Below are 17,655 nucleotides of genomic sequence, written 5' to 3' on the forward strand. Positions count from 1 at the left end.
AAAAAAACTCCCTACACTACACCAAGTACTTTGAACAGTCTAAGTCACTATCAATGAAGCACTATGGTGGTCATGTTCTAGAGCAGTGTTTCCCAAACTTTTGACATATGTGTACCCTTCTATAATTTTCGTAATGCTGGGTAACCCTCGTACTCATGAGAATGTAGAATTAGGCGCAGCTAAGCACAGTGCAGTGCATATCCCCACCAAACTCCGGTGCAACCCGTACCCCCACCAAACTCTTCCCGTACCCCTTGGGGTACGAGTACCACACTTTGGGAAACACTGTTCTAGAGAAATGAGGATTCCTTGCCACCAAGTAGTAATCTAGAAGGCATAAATTAGCTGGATGCAGAAAGGGTGTACCATGGCTGATACTGGTTTGGCTCAGTGGATAGAGCGTCGGCCTGTGGACTGAAAGGTCCCGGTTTCAATTCCGGTCAAGGGCATGTACCTTGGTTGCGGGCACATCCCCAGTAGGGGGTGCAAGAGGCAGCTGATTGATGATTCTCTCTCATCAATGTTTCTGACTCTCTATCTCTCTGTCTTCCTCTCTATAAAAAAAAAATCAATAAAATATATTAAAAAAAAAAAAAAGAGTGTACCATGAACTCAAGGCTTCTAGAGTTCAGGGGACAGGAATGTAAACCCTCTAGTTTTCTTCCTGGTAGTTACTCTCAGATAACCTTCTTACTATGTATATGGGCGCTGTCATTGTTGCTCTGCTGTCCATATTCTTTCATGCCTATTTCTCCATTTCCTGACCTCTTCGTGACTCAGAAACAAAATGTGATAAGGTAAAAGATACTGTCTCTCTTTTTCTAAATACCACAAAATACTTTGCTCCCAAACTAGACAAAAAGCAGCTATGAGAATGGGAAATTTTAGAGCCCTATACTCAAATTTTTTGTGGCTACACTAAAATCCTGCCATACTTTTTTCCTGACTGTAAATTGCTTCTGGGTTTTTTCTTTTTCTTTTTTTCTGTAGGAAAGCCAAGAAAGAAAAACCCTTAATCCTTATTAGATTTATGGCTATCTTGGTCTCTACTGGAGTTTTCTGGGGCTCTTTAAGGGCAAAAATGTTGCCATAGCATATTATATTTAATTATTCTCACCTTTGTAGGGTAGGCTAGTTATTGAATTATAGTTATTGAATTATTTCCACTCTGCAAAGCTTTGAGCTTCTCAGAGAAAATTTACCAAAATAATCCAGTAACACTGTATATCAACTAATCTCTATTCTTGCACTGGACTAGTTAGACCCTGAGAAGATAGGAGGATGTGAAAACAGCAGATTGATAATGAAGAAGTAATTTACTTTCTTCCTTCTTTGTATTTTATTACCTAAATAATACAAATGATTTTCTTGTTGGATTAGAAAGTAAAATATATAAGATAAATTTCTTCCATGAGTAGTAATAGGTACCATGAATAAAGGCCCTATGTCAACATTAGTTTCATATATAAATGTATAAGGAATTATAGGAATTTATTACTCAACAACCTATTTCTTTCGGCAGTGTTATAAACTAATCAAGTGATCATCTGCTTCTCTTATTTTTAATGAAAAATATGGTACATTTTATATGTCAGTAAATTCATTTGAAATTTCACTAGCATTTGGACATCATTTATTTTCATATAATTTAAAGTGATGATTGATTAATTATGAGGAATGTCAGCATTCCTAAGAAAATCTACAAATAGGATGTCAATCTCGAAGCCAAAGTTTGCATAGGTTATCAACACAAATACAATGATTATGTAATAGTATAGGAATAAATTCTAAGATTTCTAAAGGCAAGACATAATCATACTAACCAGCAGAGGCTTACCTAACATGGCACTCTAAGTTGAGCTGTAATCATCAAGTGGTAAGAAAAGAAGTTTGAAAAACAACCTATTACATTGATACGGTGTATTGGTTAATAATGCGGATTTTTTTCAACAGATGGGAATTACACATATGTTGATATACATGCGATTTGCTATGTATGCTATTTTGTTGTATTGACAGCAAGCTTCAAAATTTTATATGTCAAATATTCTGAAGTTAACAGCATAAATATTTTATGCTTAAAAATGTCAAATTTCGTGCCCCCAAAAAAGAGCATTTTTGGGAAGTTTTAATTCATTACTTTATTTTGAAGAAAAGTGCTGCTGAAAGTTATCGTATACTTCGGGAAGCTTATGGTAAACATGCTTCATCTTAAGATACTTGTGAACGCTGGGTTAAGCTTTAAAAGTGATGATTTTGATATGAAAGACAAAGAACGTCCAGGTCAACTGAAAAGTTTGAAGACCAACAATTACAAGCATTACTGGATGAAGATGCATAGCAAACTCAAAAAGAACTTGCAGAAAGATTAAACCTTGCTCAGCAAACAATTTCCGATAGTTTACAAGCAATGGGAAAGATTTTAAAGGAAAATGGGTGCTATATCAACTGAACAAAAGAAAAATGGAAAACCGAAGTCATCAACATTTACTGTCTTTCAACGGCACGAAAGAAAGTCTTTTTTCCATCAAACTGTAATTGGCGATGAAAGTGGATTTATTTTGAGAATCCCAAATGCACAAAAACATGGTTGATCCAGGTCAACCATCAACATCAACTGCAAGGCCAAATTGTTTTGGAAAGAAGACAATGCTCTACATATGGTGGGATCAGGAAAGTGTGGTGTATTATGAGCTTCTAAAACCAGGTAAAACGGTTAATACTGATCGCTACCAACAACAAATAATCAATTTGAACGCTTTGATCGTGAAAGGACCAGAATGTGCCAGAAGACACAGCAAAGTAATTTTGCTTCATGATAACACATCATCACACACTTCAAAACCAGTTAAAAACACATTAAAAGATCTTGTCTGGGAAGTATTAACCCACCCACCGTATTCACCAGACCTTGCTCCTTTAGATTACCACTTGTGCACACACACTTTCTGAATAGCACTTCAAAACATACAAAGAAGTGGAAAATTCCGTCTCTGAATGGTTTACCTCAAAACATAAAGTTGAGGTAAACCACAAGTTACCTGAAATTTGGGGGGTAGGAGGGAAGAGAAGGGAATATATAGCTAGCGATGGACATAACTTAGAATAAAGCACTTTTGATGTTTCTCTGGAAATTATCGTGTTTTCTTTTATTACAAAATCCGCATTATTAACCAATACACCTGGTAAAATGTAATCTGGTACTTACACTTGTAGCTATCATCAGCATTATTGCTGTGATATCAACAAACAAGAAATATGGTCAAAATTTTGACCCTTGTTAAAATTTTCTGTAGGCCAACAGAAAATATTAAGGCCACCACCTTTCAATATAAGACAAAAATTAAGGAAAGTCAAATGCTGTGCCAAAACTACCAAAGGCAGTAAAGTTGCAATATTTAACTCTGTAAAATTGCTGACAGTAAGAATGCAAGCACAAGCCTGACCAGTGTAGCTCAGTGGTTGAGTATCAACCTATGAACCAGGAGGTCACAGTTCGATTCCCAATCAGGGCACATGCCGCAGTTGTGGGCTTGATCCTTAGTAGTGGATGTGCAGGAGGCAGCTGATCAATGATGCTCTCAACATTGATGTTTCTCTCTCTCCCTCTCCCTTACTATCTCTGAAATCAAAAAAAATATATACAAAAAAAATAAAGGGAGGGTAGCCACAGAATGTGAAGCCGCCACAGGAGCCAGAGCTGCCATATCCCCTTCCTTTTCCATTTCCCGTTGCAACCATTAAAGGCCATTCATATCGTTTTAAGTGGAGGAAGGGGAAAAGAGGGAGGAAGATTGCAAACACTAAAGAAATTCAACAATGGCAAAGTTTTTTAGGAATCCTCTATTCTGTAAAATTCAAATAAATAATAACTGTTGCTCAGTTTATAAAATTCCCTGAATAACTATATTGAGACCCCTAGTTTAACACAAGTTCAACTACAAAGTAAGTGTGCTTTTGTAAGAAGGGAAATGTTGGCTTCTCTTTTATTCATTCAGCTTCTCTGAAAAGTAGAGTTCTTATAAGTAAACCAGAGGAAGTAGGAAAAGAAAAAGGAACAGAAGGATATGGCAGAAAGGGGATAGGGTGAAGGAGTGAAAAGGGAAAAAGAGGAGAAAAAGCCACCTACATACCAGACATTTAAGGTAACTTGTTAAAGTCTCAGAATTTTTAAAAATTCTTATAGAACCATTTTGCCAAAATACAATACACCATTAGTTCACATTCAAGAAACAAGTTGTTCTGAATTAGTATCAGAAGTAAGTTAATGGGGGATAAGGACACATATGTAATACCTTAATCAATAAATTTTAAAAAAAGAAGTTAAAATTTGTGTTTTTAAAATCTGTCAAATGTTTATGAGGGTGCTTTAAAAAAATTCCAATTTATATACAAAAATCCTTTTTCTTTTCTGCCTTTAAGTTTTTCATATATATTTGTGTGTGTGTGTGTGTGTGTGTGTGTGTGTATATATATATATATATATATATTTTTTTTTTTAATAGGTATGGTATCCAAAGCTTTTTGGTTTGGCAGTGAACCAGTTATTTCATTGACTATAAAGAGTTGGATACTTACTTCCCTATATCACTCTTCCTCAAGCACTTCCAAAGTATACAGGAATCCTTTTAGGAAAAGCTGAAAAGCAAACATTAAGAATTAAGTGGGAAACTTAGAGGGGAGAACTTACTATCTATTACATACACAAAGAAAAAAACTTAGTATATATAACTTAGTATGTTAACATTAGTATATATTATCTATTACTTATTATCTATTACATACACAAAGTAAAAAACTTAGTATATATAAAACTTAGTATGTTAACATTTCTCTATCATTAATAGAAATAGGGTAATTCTTCATAACATTTAAAAAAATATTTTATTGCCGAAACCAGTTTGGCTCAGTGGTAGAGCGTCGGTCTGTGGACTGAAAGGTCCCGGGTTCGATTCTGGTCAAAGGCATGTACCTTGGTTGCGGGCACATCCCCAGTAGTGGGTGTGCAAGAGGCAGCTGGTCGATGTTTCTCTCTCATCGATGTTTCTAGCTCTCTATCTCGCTCCCTTCCTCTCTGTAAAAAATCAATAAAATATATATTAAAAAAAAAAAAAAAAAAGTAAATACAGTATGTTTGGGGGCCAGTAAGGATGCAAGATGACTATAAGGTGGATACACATCTGAGTCATCTAGAAAGAACTGGGCAGCTAGTGGGCAGATGTGATAGGTCTTTCTATAATATAACCTGTGTATATTTTGAATTTGTACCTCACGACTACATCATGTATTAAAAAAAACTCTCACACTTCAAAAAAGAAAGAAAATACATGTTTCAATTTCTAGGATAAACATTTAAGAAAGAGGAAAAGAGTATATAACTTCTATACTAATAGAAAGGAAAAATAGGTCTGGTCATGTGGCTCAGTGGTTGAGCATTGTCCTATGAACCAGGAGGTCATCAGTTGACTCCTGGTCAGGGCACATACCCGGGTTGCAGCAATCCCCAGTAGGGGGTATGCAGGAGGCAGCCACTCAGTGATTCTCTATCACCACTGATGTCTCTCTCTTCCTCTCCCTCCCACTCTAAAATCAATTTGAAAAAAGAAAAAACAGAATTAAAATACCCAAGTAAATGCAAAAAGAGGGAGCACAATCACAAAAAAAGTGGAACATATAAATAGCAAAATGTAGGATGTCAAATGTAAACCCAAACATTCCAGTAATTATACTGAATGTAACTAGATCAAAAGATAAAAATTATTAAACTAAATTGTTTAAAAGGTGGGTACTACAAATAACAGGAGGAACTTTGTAAAGTATATGATTGTCTAAGCACTATGCTGTACTCCTGAAACTAATACAAAACAGTAAATGCAAACTATAATTTAAAAATTATAACCAAAAATAAATAAATAAACAAAATTCAAGAATTATATCTAAAAATAAAAAGTATGGAAAAAATCATACAAACACAAAGAAAATTGCTCTGGCTTAATACACAAAACATTAACAGAATTATAATTTATAGAAAGATATAACAATGTAAAAATCTGTATTCATATAGTAATATAGCCTCTAAAACTTAGCAAAATTACAAGTGAAAAATATCCATAAGCATAATAAGGAAATTACTATCAGTAGTTGGTAATGACCCAAAAAAGGGGGTAAATAGAAAAAAATATAAATCTGAATAGCATGATTAACAAACTGCACCTAAATAGACATTCATATGACATATGACAAAGCACCCAATAATTGCAGAACAAATAAGCACAAATGACCATTTATAAAAACTTATTATATGCTGAGTACTAAGGCAAATCTCACAAGTTATTCTATAACCACAAAGTGTATTCCTAAGGTTAAGAGAGTGGATGAAATTACTCTCCCCTCCCCCCATTTTCTACTAACCCAACCTCTAGGCAATCGGGCTTGGATGGACAAAGCAACTAAAACCCTAAATGAGGAAAAAGCCTTCTCTCTAACTAAAGGAAACAGTCACAAGAGCAAGGATGAATCCCACTGCAGTTAGAAAGATTAAACCACAAATGTTGACAAATTGCTAAAGACTGAATATGAGTTAACATGAGAGTGTAAAGTTCCTGAGGGATATAATCATAAGAGAATTCCCACCCTATTACAGGCCAGAATTTCAAAAGGCTTACTAATGGGGGACGGGATAGGATGTGGGAAAAATCAAAGAAAGCTCCTCATTCCTGCCCTCAGGAACTTGAAGAGTAGAATAGTAGGCACTGCCAATAAACCCAGATCTATTTCCCCTATTTCCCTACAGAATAAAAGGCTTAATCTGCAAGGAAAAATTATTCAAGGCCTATGTATCCCGAGAACACAGGTAAGAATCTTACTATAGCTAGAGGAAAGGAAAGGAGATTGACATACCCAATCTCCACTCTCTCTCTAAAGAAAAAATAACCTCAATGCAGAGGGGGGAAAGGGCTTTTAAAAGGGCTTTAAAAATCTTAGCTAAAAAAGAAATGGCTTTAAAAATCTATCCTAGACACCATTTGGGGAAAAAGAAAAGGTAGACACTCCACCCCTGAAAGTAAAGTGGAAAGTCTTGTGAAAGCTACACTTCCGAGACCCAGATTCTGTTTGTCAAGGGCACATTGCCCAGGTTGCAGGGGCATGCAGGAGGCAGCCAATCAATGATTCTCTCTCGTTGTTAATGTTTCTCTCTCTCTCTTCCCTCTTCCTTCCTTTCTGAAATCAATAAATATATATATATTTAAAAACCCAGGTTCTAATACCTGCGTAAATATGAGGCTAATAGATCATTACAGAACTCCCTCACTCTCCATTACCATGTCAACAAGTTTTGAGCAAAAATAACAGTGGAACACAGCTGCAAGAGACAGATACACTCTGAGAAACAGCACAAAGAGAAAACTCAAAGCCAAGTGAGATAAAAGACATTAGGGAAATTTGAAGCCTCTGGTTCTGATGGAAACTATATATGTCAACTCTGATAATGATAGCAATAATAAGCTTCAAACATAACCCAACCCCTAACAGATTAATACAAAATTCCTGTTGTTAGGGAAAATGGTTTTAGTTTTTGCCCATTGAGTAAGATGTTGGCTGTGGGTTTGTCATATATGGCTTTTATTATGTTGAGGTATGATCCTTCTATTCCCACCTTGCTGAGAGTTTTTATCAAAAATGGGTTTTGGATTTTGCCAAATGTTTTTTCTACATCTACTGATATGACTATGTGGTTTCTCTCTCTCAATTTGTTTATGTGATGTATCATGTTTATTGATTTGCGGACATTGTACCATCCCTGAGATAAATCCTACTTGGTCATGGTGTATGATCTTTCTGATATACTATTGGATCTGATTTGCCAGAGTTTTGTTGAGGATTTTGGCATCTATGTTCATGAGGGATAATGGCCTGTAATTCTCTTTCATTGTGTTGTGTTTATCTGATTTTGGTATTAGGGTGATGCTGCCTTCATAGAAGAAGCGTGGAAGTGTTCCTTCCTCTTGAATTTTTTGGAATAGTCTGAGGAGGATAGGTTTTAGTTCTTCCTTGAATGTTTGGTAAAACTCCCCAGTGAAGCCCTCTGGCCCCACCTTTGTTTGCTGGAAGCTTTTAAATGATTGCTTCAATTTCTTCCATAGTTATTGGCCTATTGAGATTTTTAGATTCTTCCTGATTGAGTTTTGGAAGGTTGTACTTTTCTAGGAATAAGTTCATTTCCTCCAGGTTGTCCAGTTTGTTGGAATAGAGTTGCTCATAATATTTTTAAACAATCCTTTGTATTTCTGTGGGGTCTATTGTTATTTCTCCTCTTCCATTTCTGATTTTATTTGGGTCCTCTCTCTTTGCTTCTTGGTAAGCCTGGCTAGAGGTTCATCAATCTTGTTTATCCTTTCAAAGAACAAACTCTTGGTTTTGTTGATCTTTTATATTGTTCCAAATATAGTATGTCTCTGAGTGGCCAGATTATTATGATCTCTGAATGCACAATAATCTGGCCACTCAATGTATAACCTATATAATAAAAGGCTAATACACAAATGGTCCCCTCAACCAGGAGTTTGACCAACAGGCAGGCCGGCCAACCACCCATGTCCCCTCCCCCTAACCAGGCTGGTCAGACCCTTCCCATGCACAAATTCATGCAGCAGGCCTCTAATACACACATACACACACACACTCGGAGTGGCCAGATTATTATACCAGAGATCATAATAATTTGGCCATTCAGTATATATCAACAAAATAGTCTTCCACACAAATGTTCTCATCTGATTCTCAACAATCCCTTGAGGTCTGTGTAAAGCAAATAACAAAAAGCCTAGAGGTCAGAAAACATACTTTAACCCTCAAAGTATGATATAGTAATGTCAAAAGTGAAATGAAGTCTCTTGATTTCTACACTATCATACTTCCTCTTTCAAATGATATTGAAACAGACTATAAAATCACATAGCCATATATTATGCTGAAGATACTAAGTTTTCCCAAACCACTCAGTTTCTATGCAGAATGGAAACAAACTCAGTTCAAAAAAGTCACAATCTCAACTTGAGGAATAAGAATTCAAATTGTTTCCTGTCACTTATTAGTATAAGTCTAACACAGAGTCCAAGGACATTTAGGAAGAATTTAAGGAATTAGTTGTTATAATGCACACCAAAAAAGTTCTTATTAAGCTATGACAATTGCTAGAAAAAGGAAGAATAGAAGGGTAGATGAAACCAGTGATTGAGAACTGAATTCTAAACAGGCAAGTTAAGGTATCATTATTTTATAGTGCTCTGACTGCCTAAGTGATGCAATTTTATAATAAAATTAAAAAACACACATACCTCCTCAAAATCCCAGCACAACAGCTTTCCTTTCTTTGCATAGATGAGGATGAAACGTTGTAATCCAAAATGTTCCCAAAAAAGTTATTTTTAAAAAAGACATAGAAATAGAAGATCCATATGAAAAGAGATCCAATCTGGGAGGATGGAGACTGTCTTGTAAATCTTGTGATCAAGACCAGCTGTTCACCAAGTGTCGGCATCTGAAGAAATTGCTAACTGCAGTTGTGTCTTCTGAAGAGAGTAATACCTGCTGGGACAAAGGAGTAAGAGGATAAAGAAACACTACTGAATGCTAGCAAACAATTACCACTCATTAGTCTCAAAATTTTTCAAGTTGGTATTAGTGAATATTAAAAGATCAAGTGGAAGTAAATACAAGTGGGCGAACCAACTGACAATGGGGTTATCAAAGACAGCAGTAATCAAAGGTACATGTCAGTCCTGGCCAGGTAGCTCAGCTGGTTAGAGTGTAGTCCCAATAAGCCAAGGTTCCAAATTTGATCTCGTCAGGTCACATACAAGAAGCAACCAATGAATGCATAAATAAGCGGTACAACAAATTGATGTTTCTCTCACTTCCCCTATCTCTCTCTAATCAATAAAAAAAAATATATAAAAAACAACAACAAAGGTACACTTCAGCAGGTGATCCAGCTATTTCATGTTTGTTTGTTTTTTTAAATATATTTTATTGATTTTGTACAGAGAGGAAGGGAGACAGGTAGAGAGTTAGAAACATCGATGAGAGAGAGTCATCGATCAGCTGCCTCTTACACACCCCCTACTGGGGATTTGCCCGCAACCAAGGTACATGCCCTTGACTGGAATCGAACCCGGGACCCTTCAGTCCCCAAGCCGACGCTCTATCCATTGAGCCAAACCGGTTTTGGCTATTTCACGTTTTTTATAGTAAGACTAATGACCTGGTAAAAGAAATTAATCAAGACAAATTAAAGACTTCTTCAGATATACAAAAGCTGAAAGGATTTATCACCAGCAAACCTGTTCCACATTAAATGTTAAAAAAAAGTCCTTCATTCAGAAGTAAAATGTACCATGTAGAAATCTGTAACTATACGGAAAATTGAAGAGCACTGAAAATATAAATACACATACTGTACTTGACAGAGGCTTTTATTTTGAGAGGAGATTCAGTTACATTACTAAAATAAAGAAAAAAAAGCACTAACAAGAATTTTCATAATACATCTCTTCCCAAATGCCTGTCTTAAAAAAAAAGAAGTACCTTACTAGAAGAGATTTCCCATCACAACATTCTTATAAATTAGAGTCAATATTATCTTTTTATAAAAAGAAGTACAAAAACCAACCAAACAAACAGGTACAAACTATTTGTTTAGTAATAGAGATCATCTTGGTTCCGGCCCAGTGTTCATTACATAAACCTTTTTAAAGGGCTTGCCTACAGTGAAGTTCCTTGGGATAGTTTGATGGTGGTTAATATATAACTTATATATTTTCCGTTACCTCCAGGGAATCCCAAAGTCACTTAGAAATAAGCTATAAAGATAGCAAAGACTATTCCTTGCTTTCAAGAAGTCTGAAAAACAGTAGGTTTCAATGGATTGGGTCAGGTTACCCTTGCAAAATAAGAAAACTTTTGCAATTCGAAAAGGAATCTATCGAGGCAAAGGTGTCAACTGCAAAACAAAGCTTCAGGGTTGGGTGCCAAAATAAGAAAACACAAATATTTAATGCTACTCTATTATAGTCCAAATCTCAGAGGGAATGTGGTAAGAATAAAGCCCTTGTAACATCAATGATGCCAAATAGATTACAGAATGGGAATCCTGCCTACTATCCCTCTGAATACATAATGCTAAACATAATCCAGATACTCAGATATTCATTAAGACCACAAGCAAATGGTATAATCCAACTTCACAATGAAAGACTACTTGCTACTCTCAAAAGGAGAGTAGAACACAATGGAACACAATGTAATTCAAGATATTTCTCCAACAGAATTCTAAGGGAAGGCTACCTACTATTACCCCATCTGGATCAAAATCCTTTACTCCATAATGACAACAGGAAAATTATGTGATTTCAGTATTTATTGATGATTATTATACCAAGACAAAGTACCCTTCTATTAGCATTTCACCCCAAATAAGCCACTGGGAAAGATAAAACTTTTCAAAAAGAAAATATATTCATACCCTAGTTGGTTTGACTTAGTGGATAGAGCATTGACCTTCGGACTAAAGGGTCCTGGGTTCAATTCAGTGAAGGGCACGTAACTTAATTGCAGGTTCCTGGCCCTGGTCAGGACATGTGCAGGAGGCAACTACAATAATTGTTGCCTTCTGCACATGTTTCTCACATTGATGTTTCTCTCTGTCTTTCCCTCTCTCTATTGGTAAAAAAATCAGTGAAAAAATATCCTTGGTGAGGGTTTTTAAAAAAGAAAATACAAAAGCATTTTAAAACATATGTTCAACAAAAACTGATACATGAGCCCATGAGGGTGGCTCAGTGGTTGAACATCAACCAATCAAATGATAGTTCAGTTCAGGTCAGGGCACATGCCCAGTTTCAGGCTCGATCCCCAGTGGGGGGTATGCAGAAGACAGCCAATTAATGATTTTCTCTAATCATTAGTGTTTCTATCCTGCTCTCTCTCTCTCTTCTTCTCTCTGAAATCAATAAAAAAACATATTTTTTAAAAAACTGTTACGTGAATGTTCACAGCAGCAGCATTCGTAATACCAAAAAGTGAAAACAATTCAAATGTCCATCAACTAAAGAATGTATACACAGCAGAAACCGGTTTGACTCAGCGGTAGAGCATCAGTCTGTGGACTGAAAGGTCCCAGGTTTGATTCCGGTCAGGGGCACATACGTTGGTTGCGGGCACATCCCCGGTAGGGGGTGTGCAGGAGGCAATTGGTCGGTGTTTCTCTCTCTTCGACGTTTCTAGCTCTCTATCTCTCTCCCTTCCTCTCTGTAAAAAAAATCAACAAAATATATTTTTTAAAAAAGAATGTATACACGAACAAAATGTGCTTTAACTATATAATGGGTTATTATTCACCCATAAGAAAGAAATTAAGTACTGAAACATGCTACAACATGGAGGAACCTTAAAAATATTAAGTAAAAAAAGCCAGAAACAAAGGCCATATGTTACGTCTCCCCATTTAAGTGAAATGTTCAGAATAGGTAAATCCATAGGAATAAAAATCAGCCTAGGGATTGCTAGGGTTTCTTTTAGTAGTGATGAAAATGATTTGCAATTAGATGGTGGTAGTGGTTGCACAAGATTGTGAATGAACTAAAAGCCTCTAAACTGTATATTCCAAATAGTTAATATTAAGAAGTTTGTTATGTGAATTTTACCTCAATACAAAAGAAAAGTCCCCAAGTGTTAATTAGTTATCTAATACCTGTATCTCCCACTACTTAAAAAAATGCTGTATTCATTAAAATAATTAAAAAATACTTTTGAAAATTTAATATTCTGGGCCTTGCCAGCTATATCAGTTGGTTAGAACATCATCCTGATATACCAAGGTTGTGGGTTTGATCCCCAGTCAGGACACACACATACAAGAAATAGCCAGTGGCCCTCGCTGGTGTGGCCAAGTGATTAGACCTTTGGCCTTGCACCCAAGGGTCTCGGGTTTGATTCCTAGTCAAGGGCATATACCTGGTTTGCAGGTTTGACCTCTGGCCCCGATTAGGGCACATATGGAAGGCAACCAATTGATATCTCTCTCTCAAATTGATGTTTCTCTCTCTCTCTCCCCCCCTCTCTCCATCTGTCTCCCTCTCTGTCTTCCTCCCTTCAACTCTTTAAAAAAAAAAAAATCAAAGGAAAAAATATTAACAACAAAAAAAGAAACAGTGAATACATGAATGAGTAGAACAACAAAGTGAGGTTTCTTTCTTCCCCTCTCTCTCTTGAAAAGTAATAAGTTAAAAAGTAATATAAAATGTATTGTTCTGGAAAAGGCAATACTGTATAGTCAGTAAAAAGATTAGTGGCGTGGGGGGAATTAAATAGATGAGGCACAAATTTTTTAGAGCAGTGAAACTATTCTATATGATACTGTAATGCCAAATATATTAAAAGTTTGTAGCTCTGGTCAGTGTGGCTCAGTTGGTTGAGAATTGTCCTGTATACCAAAATGTTGCTGGTTCGATTCTTAGTCTGGGCATGTGCTCAGGTTGCCAGCTTGATCCCCAGTAGGGGGCCTGCAGAAGACAGCCAATTGATGTTTCTCTCTCTCCCTCTCTCTCTCTAAAACACGTGTCAAACACAAGGCCCGCGGGCCAAATCCGTCCCGCCAGGCCTTGCAATGTGGCCCGCACCGCGCTGTCATCACTGCACTCCGCTGCATTTCCATCACAATGACAGTTTATGACTGTTCAGTAAACCATTCGGCCCACGATTTAGGCTGGATTTTAGATTTTGGCCCCTTCTCTGATTGAGTTCGACACCCCTACTCTAAAAAAAATCAATAAAAATTTTGTTTTAAAGAACTTTGTCAAAACCCATATAACTTTAAAGCACAAAGTATAAACAATGTATGCAAAGTTTTAAATAATAATCTAAGAAGTAAAGGGATCTCAGCATAGAATGCAGAATGTGACGAAACAATCTATGATAAATGTACTGCAAATGTGAAACCACCTCACAAAGGAGAATATAGTGCTAACCTAGGTAATGCTGGAAATGAGAATCTGTAAGACTAAAGCAAAAACGAAGGATCCACAAGCACTGTACTCTAGTTAATATAGTTGTTTCCCATAAGGGCACATACTAACCATTCTAAAACCATGTATATGATGTATAGTGGAATTGAAGAATTAAGTAAATGAATGGCCAAATTTCTTGCTGGTAAAGTGGAGGAAGCGAGAATGATTAATGTGATAAGGAATTAGAGTTGTACACATCAGTATGAATTCATGTGTAGCTTAATATAGAGATATAAGTGGTTACATATAGAACTATTTATAGATATACATGTTCACATAGGTTAACATACACATATTTCTCTTTGCTACCTCACTGGAAACAACAATACTCTAGTTGCAACTAGCACACTTAGCACCCAGGCCATAGTTTCTAATACCATTTCCAATAATGGCTCCTCGGAAAAAATGATCAATTACAGGATTAGAGCATGATATATAAAGGATGAGCCTGAAATGTTTTATGGTGTCAGAAAAGTGCTCACATACAATCATCAGAGTACGTCAAAGGAAAGATAGACAGGAGCCCACAGAAAAAGCTCCCAATGACCAAAGCTGGAACAATTTGAGCAAAGAAATTTATATAGATATTCCACCCTTAAGGAGGTGAAGCATAACTCATTACTCATTAAGTGAAGGCTATGCATAATGACTTTCTTCTACAATTCAGAAAGGGAAGAACAAAAGGATAATGTTACAGTGAAGAAAATAAACACTACCTCAACCTAGGTGATCAAGGTTAACATTAACATTGATAAGTAATATTAATAATATGTACTCATGATATGTGATAAGAATGACACTTTAACTCTATGTTCTTCCTTTCTAATTCACATTATATCTATATAATCTATCCCTTAGAAAAACATCAGACAAATCCCAATTGAAGGATTTTGTACAAAAATGCCTGATCAGTTATTTTCAAAACTGCCAATGCCATTAAAATCAAGGAAAGTCAGGCCCAGCCAGTGTGGCTCAGTGGTTGAGCATCAGCGTAAGAACCAGGAGATCACAGTTTGATACCTGGTCAGGGCATATGCCAGGTTGTGGGCTCAATCCCATCCCCAGTGAGGGGCATGTAGGAGGCAGCCGATCAATGATTGTCTCACATCACTAATGTTTCTATCTCTCTCTTTCTCTCCCTTCCTCTCTAAAATCAATAATAATGTGCTTTTAAATCAGCCCTAGCTGGTTGGCTCAGTGGATAGAGCGTTGGCCTTCAGACTGAAGGGTTCCAGGTTTGATTCTGCTCAAGGGCACATGCCCGGGTTGCGGGCTTGATCCCAGAAGGCAGCCGATTAATAATTCTCTCATCATTGATGTTTCTATCTCTTTTCTCACTCTCCCTTCCTCTTGAAATCAATAAAAACATATTTAAAAAAAAAAAAAAAAAAGAAAAGAAAGAAATTAACCCTGAGAAAAGTGAAGACTTAAGAGACATAATAGCCAAAACCGGTTTGGCTCAGTGGATAGAGCACCAGCCTGCTGACTGAAAGGTCCCAGGTTCGATTCCGGTCAAGGGCATGTACCTTGGTTGCGGGCACATCCCCAGTAGGGTATGTGCAGCAGGCAGCTGATCCATGTTTCTCTCTCATGGATGTTTCTAACTCTATCCCTCTTTCTTTCTCTCTGTAAAAAAATCAATAAAATATATTTAAAAAAGAGAGAGAGAGAGAGACATAATAGCAGTATTCAAATACTTGAAGGGTCATGTAACAGAACTGAGAGTTAGATCATATACCCATTTAACTTACTAGCTGACCTCTGATAAAATGTGAACAACACTCAAGGACATAGAGAGTGACAGATGTTCAGTAGAACCACAACAGGAAATGCCTATTTGGAAAGACAGGAAGCAGGTGGCCTAGTTCTTCAATTTTTCGAAGGACAGTGTGAATGAGAGCCCAATGAAGCAAAAATTTAGATTCAAATCCTGAATTTATTAACCATGTACCATGTGCTAGATGCCTCCTTACATATTATCTCATTTAACACTCACAATATATCTATTATATAAACATCTATTAATGTAATAAAGGCTCAATGTAAAAATAAAACAAACCATGCAAGGAAGCAGGAACACATTAAAATTATCTACCCTCCCCCACTCTGATAGGGATTTGACAGATGTTTTAAAAAGCAAGAATATTTGAAGGCCTACATATCCACATAATAATTTATTTCCTCTTGCTCCTTCCTGAAGTCAAGCTCAGTGGCTCTCAATCTGTAGCATGCATAAGAATGGCATACAATTATATACAGTATACAAAAACATTCACACTATATAATGTAAGGAATTCTCCTATAGCTTTCATCTTATGTGATTTTTGTCTCATGCAGTGACTTTAGAACCGAATCCTGGGGATGAGGTGCAATCCCAGTGCAGGCTTACTCCGTGTAAGGCAGCACCATGGAAAGGATGAATCCTATTACAACATGAAGAACACTCTAACAATTAGAGCTATCTGAAAATAGCATAGGCTACCTCAAAGTAATGAATTTTCTGTTGTAAAAGGTGTTCAAACAGGCTGAAAAATCACTGAGAACATTTTAAGAAAGCAATTGAGTGTGAAGTTAAGATCTCTTTCAAGTCTTAGATTCTATAAATGGGTGGACTTTAAATATCTGACAGGAAGAGAACAACCTACCATATTTTTCGGACCATAAGACGCACTTTTTCCCCCCAGAAGTGGGGGGGAAAAGTCCCTGCGTCTTATGGTCCAAATATAGCCTACACATACTTTAAAAAAAAAGTTTTTTTACTTGCCCGGCTCTGTGTGGTCTCTGTGTGCTTGCCCAGCTCTAAAATGGTTCTAAATGCTGCTGTTTACTTTACAGGGTTGATTACATGTGTTATGACTGTGATGTTGGGTTTTAATGCACATAAAATATTTTAGGACACTATTTGTTTCAGAATCTTTTTTTCTTCATTTCCCTTCTCTAAAAACTGGTGCGTCTTATGGTCCGGAGCGTCTTATGGTCTGAAAAATACGGTAGTTAAGAACAACACAATGTAAAAAGACACAAAGGCAAGAGTGACATGGTATGTGGAGAACTTCAATGCAGGGGAACATAAGAGAAGCTCAATTCCACCTGCAGATCTTCTGCTAGGAAAACTCTTGCATCAAATACCTTCTCCTTAGTGAGGAGAAAACTTTTTCTTTTCTTTTCATATATATTTTTATTCATTTTAGAGAGAAGAGGGGGAGAGAGAGAAACATCAATGGGAGAAACATCGACTGGTTGATTTCCTGTATGATGATCCCTGACCAGGGATCAAATCCACAAACTGTGTATATTGCCTTGACCAAGAACCAAATCGGTGACCTTTCAGTGCACAGGACAACACCCAACCAACTGAGCCACACTGGCCAGGGCAGGAAACTTTCTACAAAAGGTCAGATTACAGCCCACAGGCCAAATCCAGTTTGCCCAAAGATTTTGTATGGCCTATGAGATAAGAATAGTTTTTACATTTTTAAATGGTTAAAAAAAAAAATCAAAAGGAATATTTTGTGATATGGGAAAATTACATGCAATTCAAATTTCAGTGTCCCAAGTTTAAGTAGGACAGACAAGTTTGTTTATGTAC

At 36.6% G+C, this 17,655-nt stretch overlaps 1 protein-coding gene across 5 annotated transcripts in view; it reads right to left on the bottom strand.

Annotated features, from left to right (window-relative positions):
- Positions 1 to 17,655, bottom strand: part of TMCC1 (transmembrane and coiled-coil domain family 1) — a 110,544-nt gene that overhangs the window by 89,784 nt on the left and 3,105 nt on the right. For 2 of the 5 annotated variants that reach the window (XM_036431189.2, XM_045579207.1), the window contains exons 2-3: positions 9,339 to 9,588; positions 4,579 to 4,638 (exon numbers count right to left, since the gene is read on the bottom strand). The gene's annotated coding sequence lies outside the window, so the exon portion shown is untranslated. Of the gene's footprint in view, positions 1 to 4,578; positions 4,639 to 9,338; positions 9,592 to 17,655 lie in introns of all 5 variants that reach the window. The other 3 variants (XM_036431190.2, XM_045579206.1, XM_036431192.2) reach the window with 3 other exon arrangements.

The sequence above is a fragment of the Pipistrellus kuhlii genome, unplaced genomic scaffold (assembly GCF_014108245.1).
Source record: "Pipistrellus kuhlii isolate mPipKuh1 unplaced genomic scaffold, mPipKuh1.p scaffold_m20_p_11, whole genome shotgun sequence".
Taxonomy (NCBI): Eukaryota; Metazoa; Chordata; class Mammalia; order Chiroptera; family Vespertilionidae; genus Pipistrellus; species Pipistrellus kuhlii.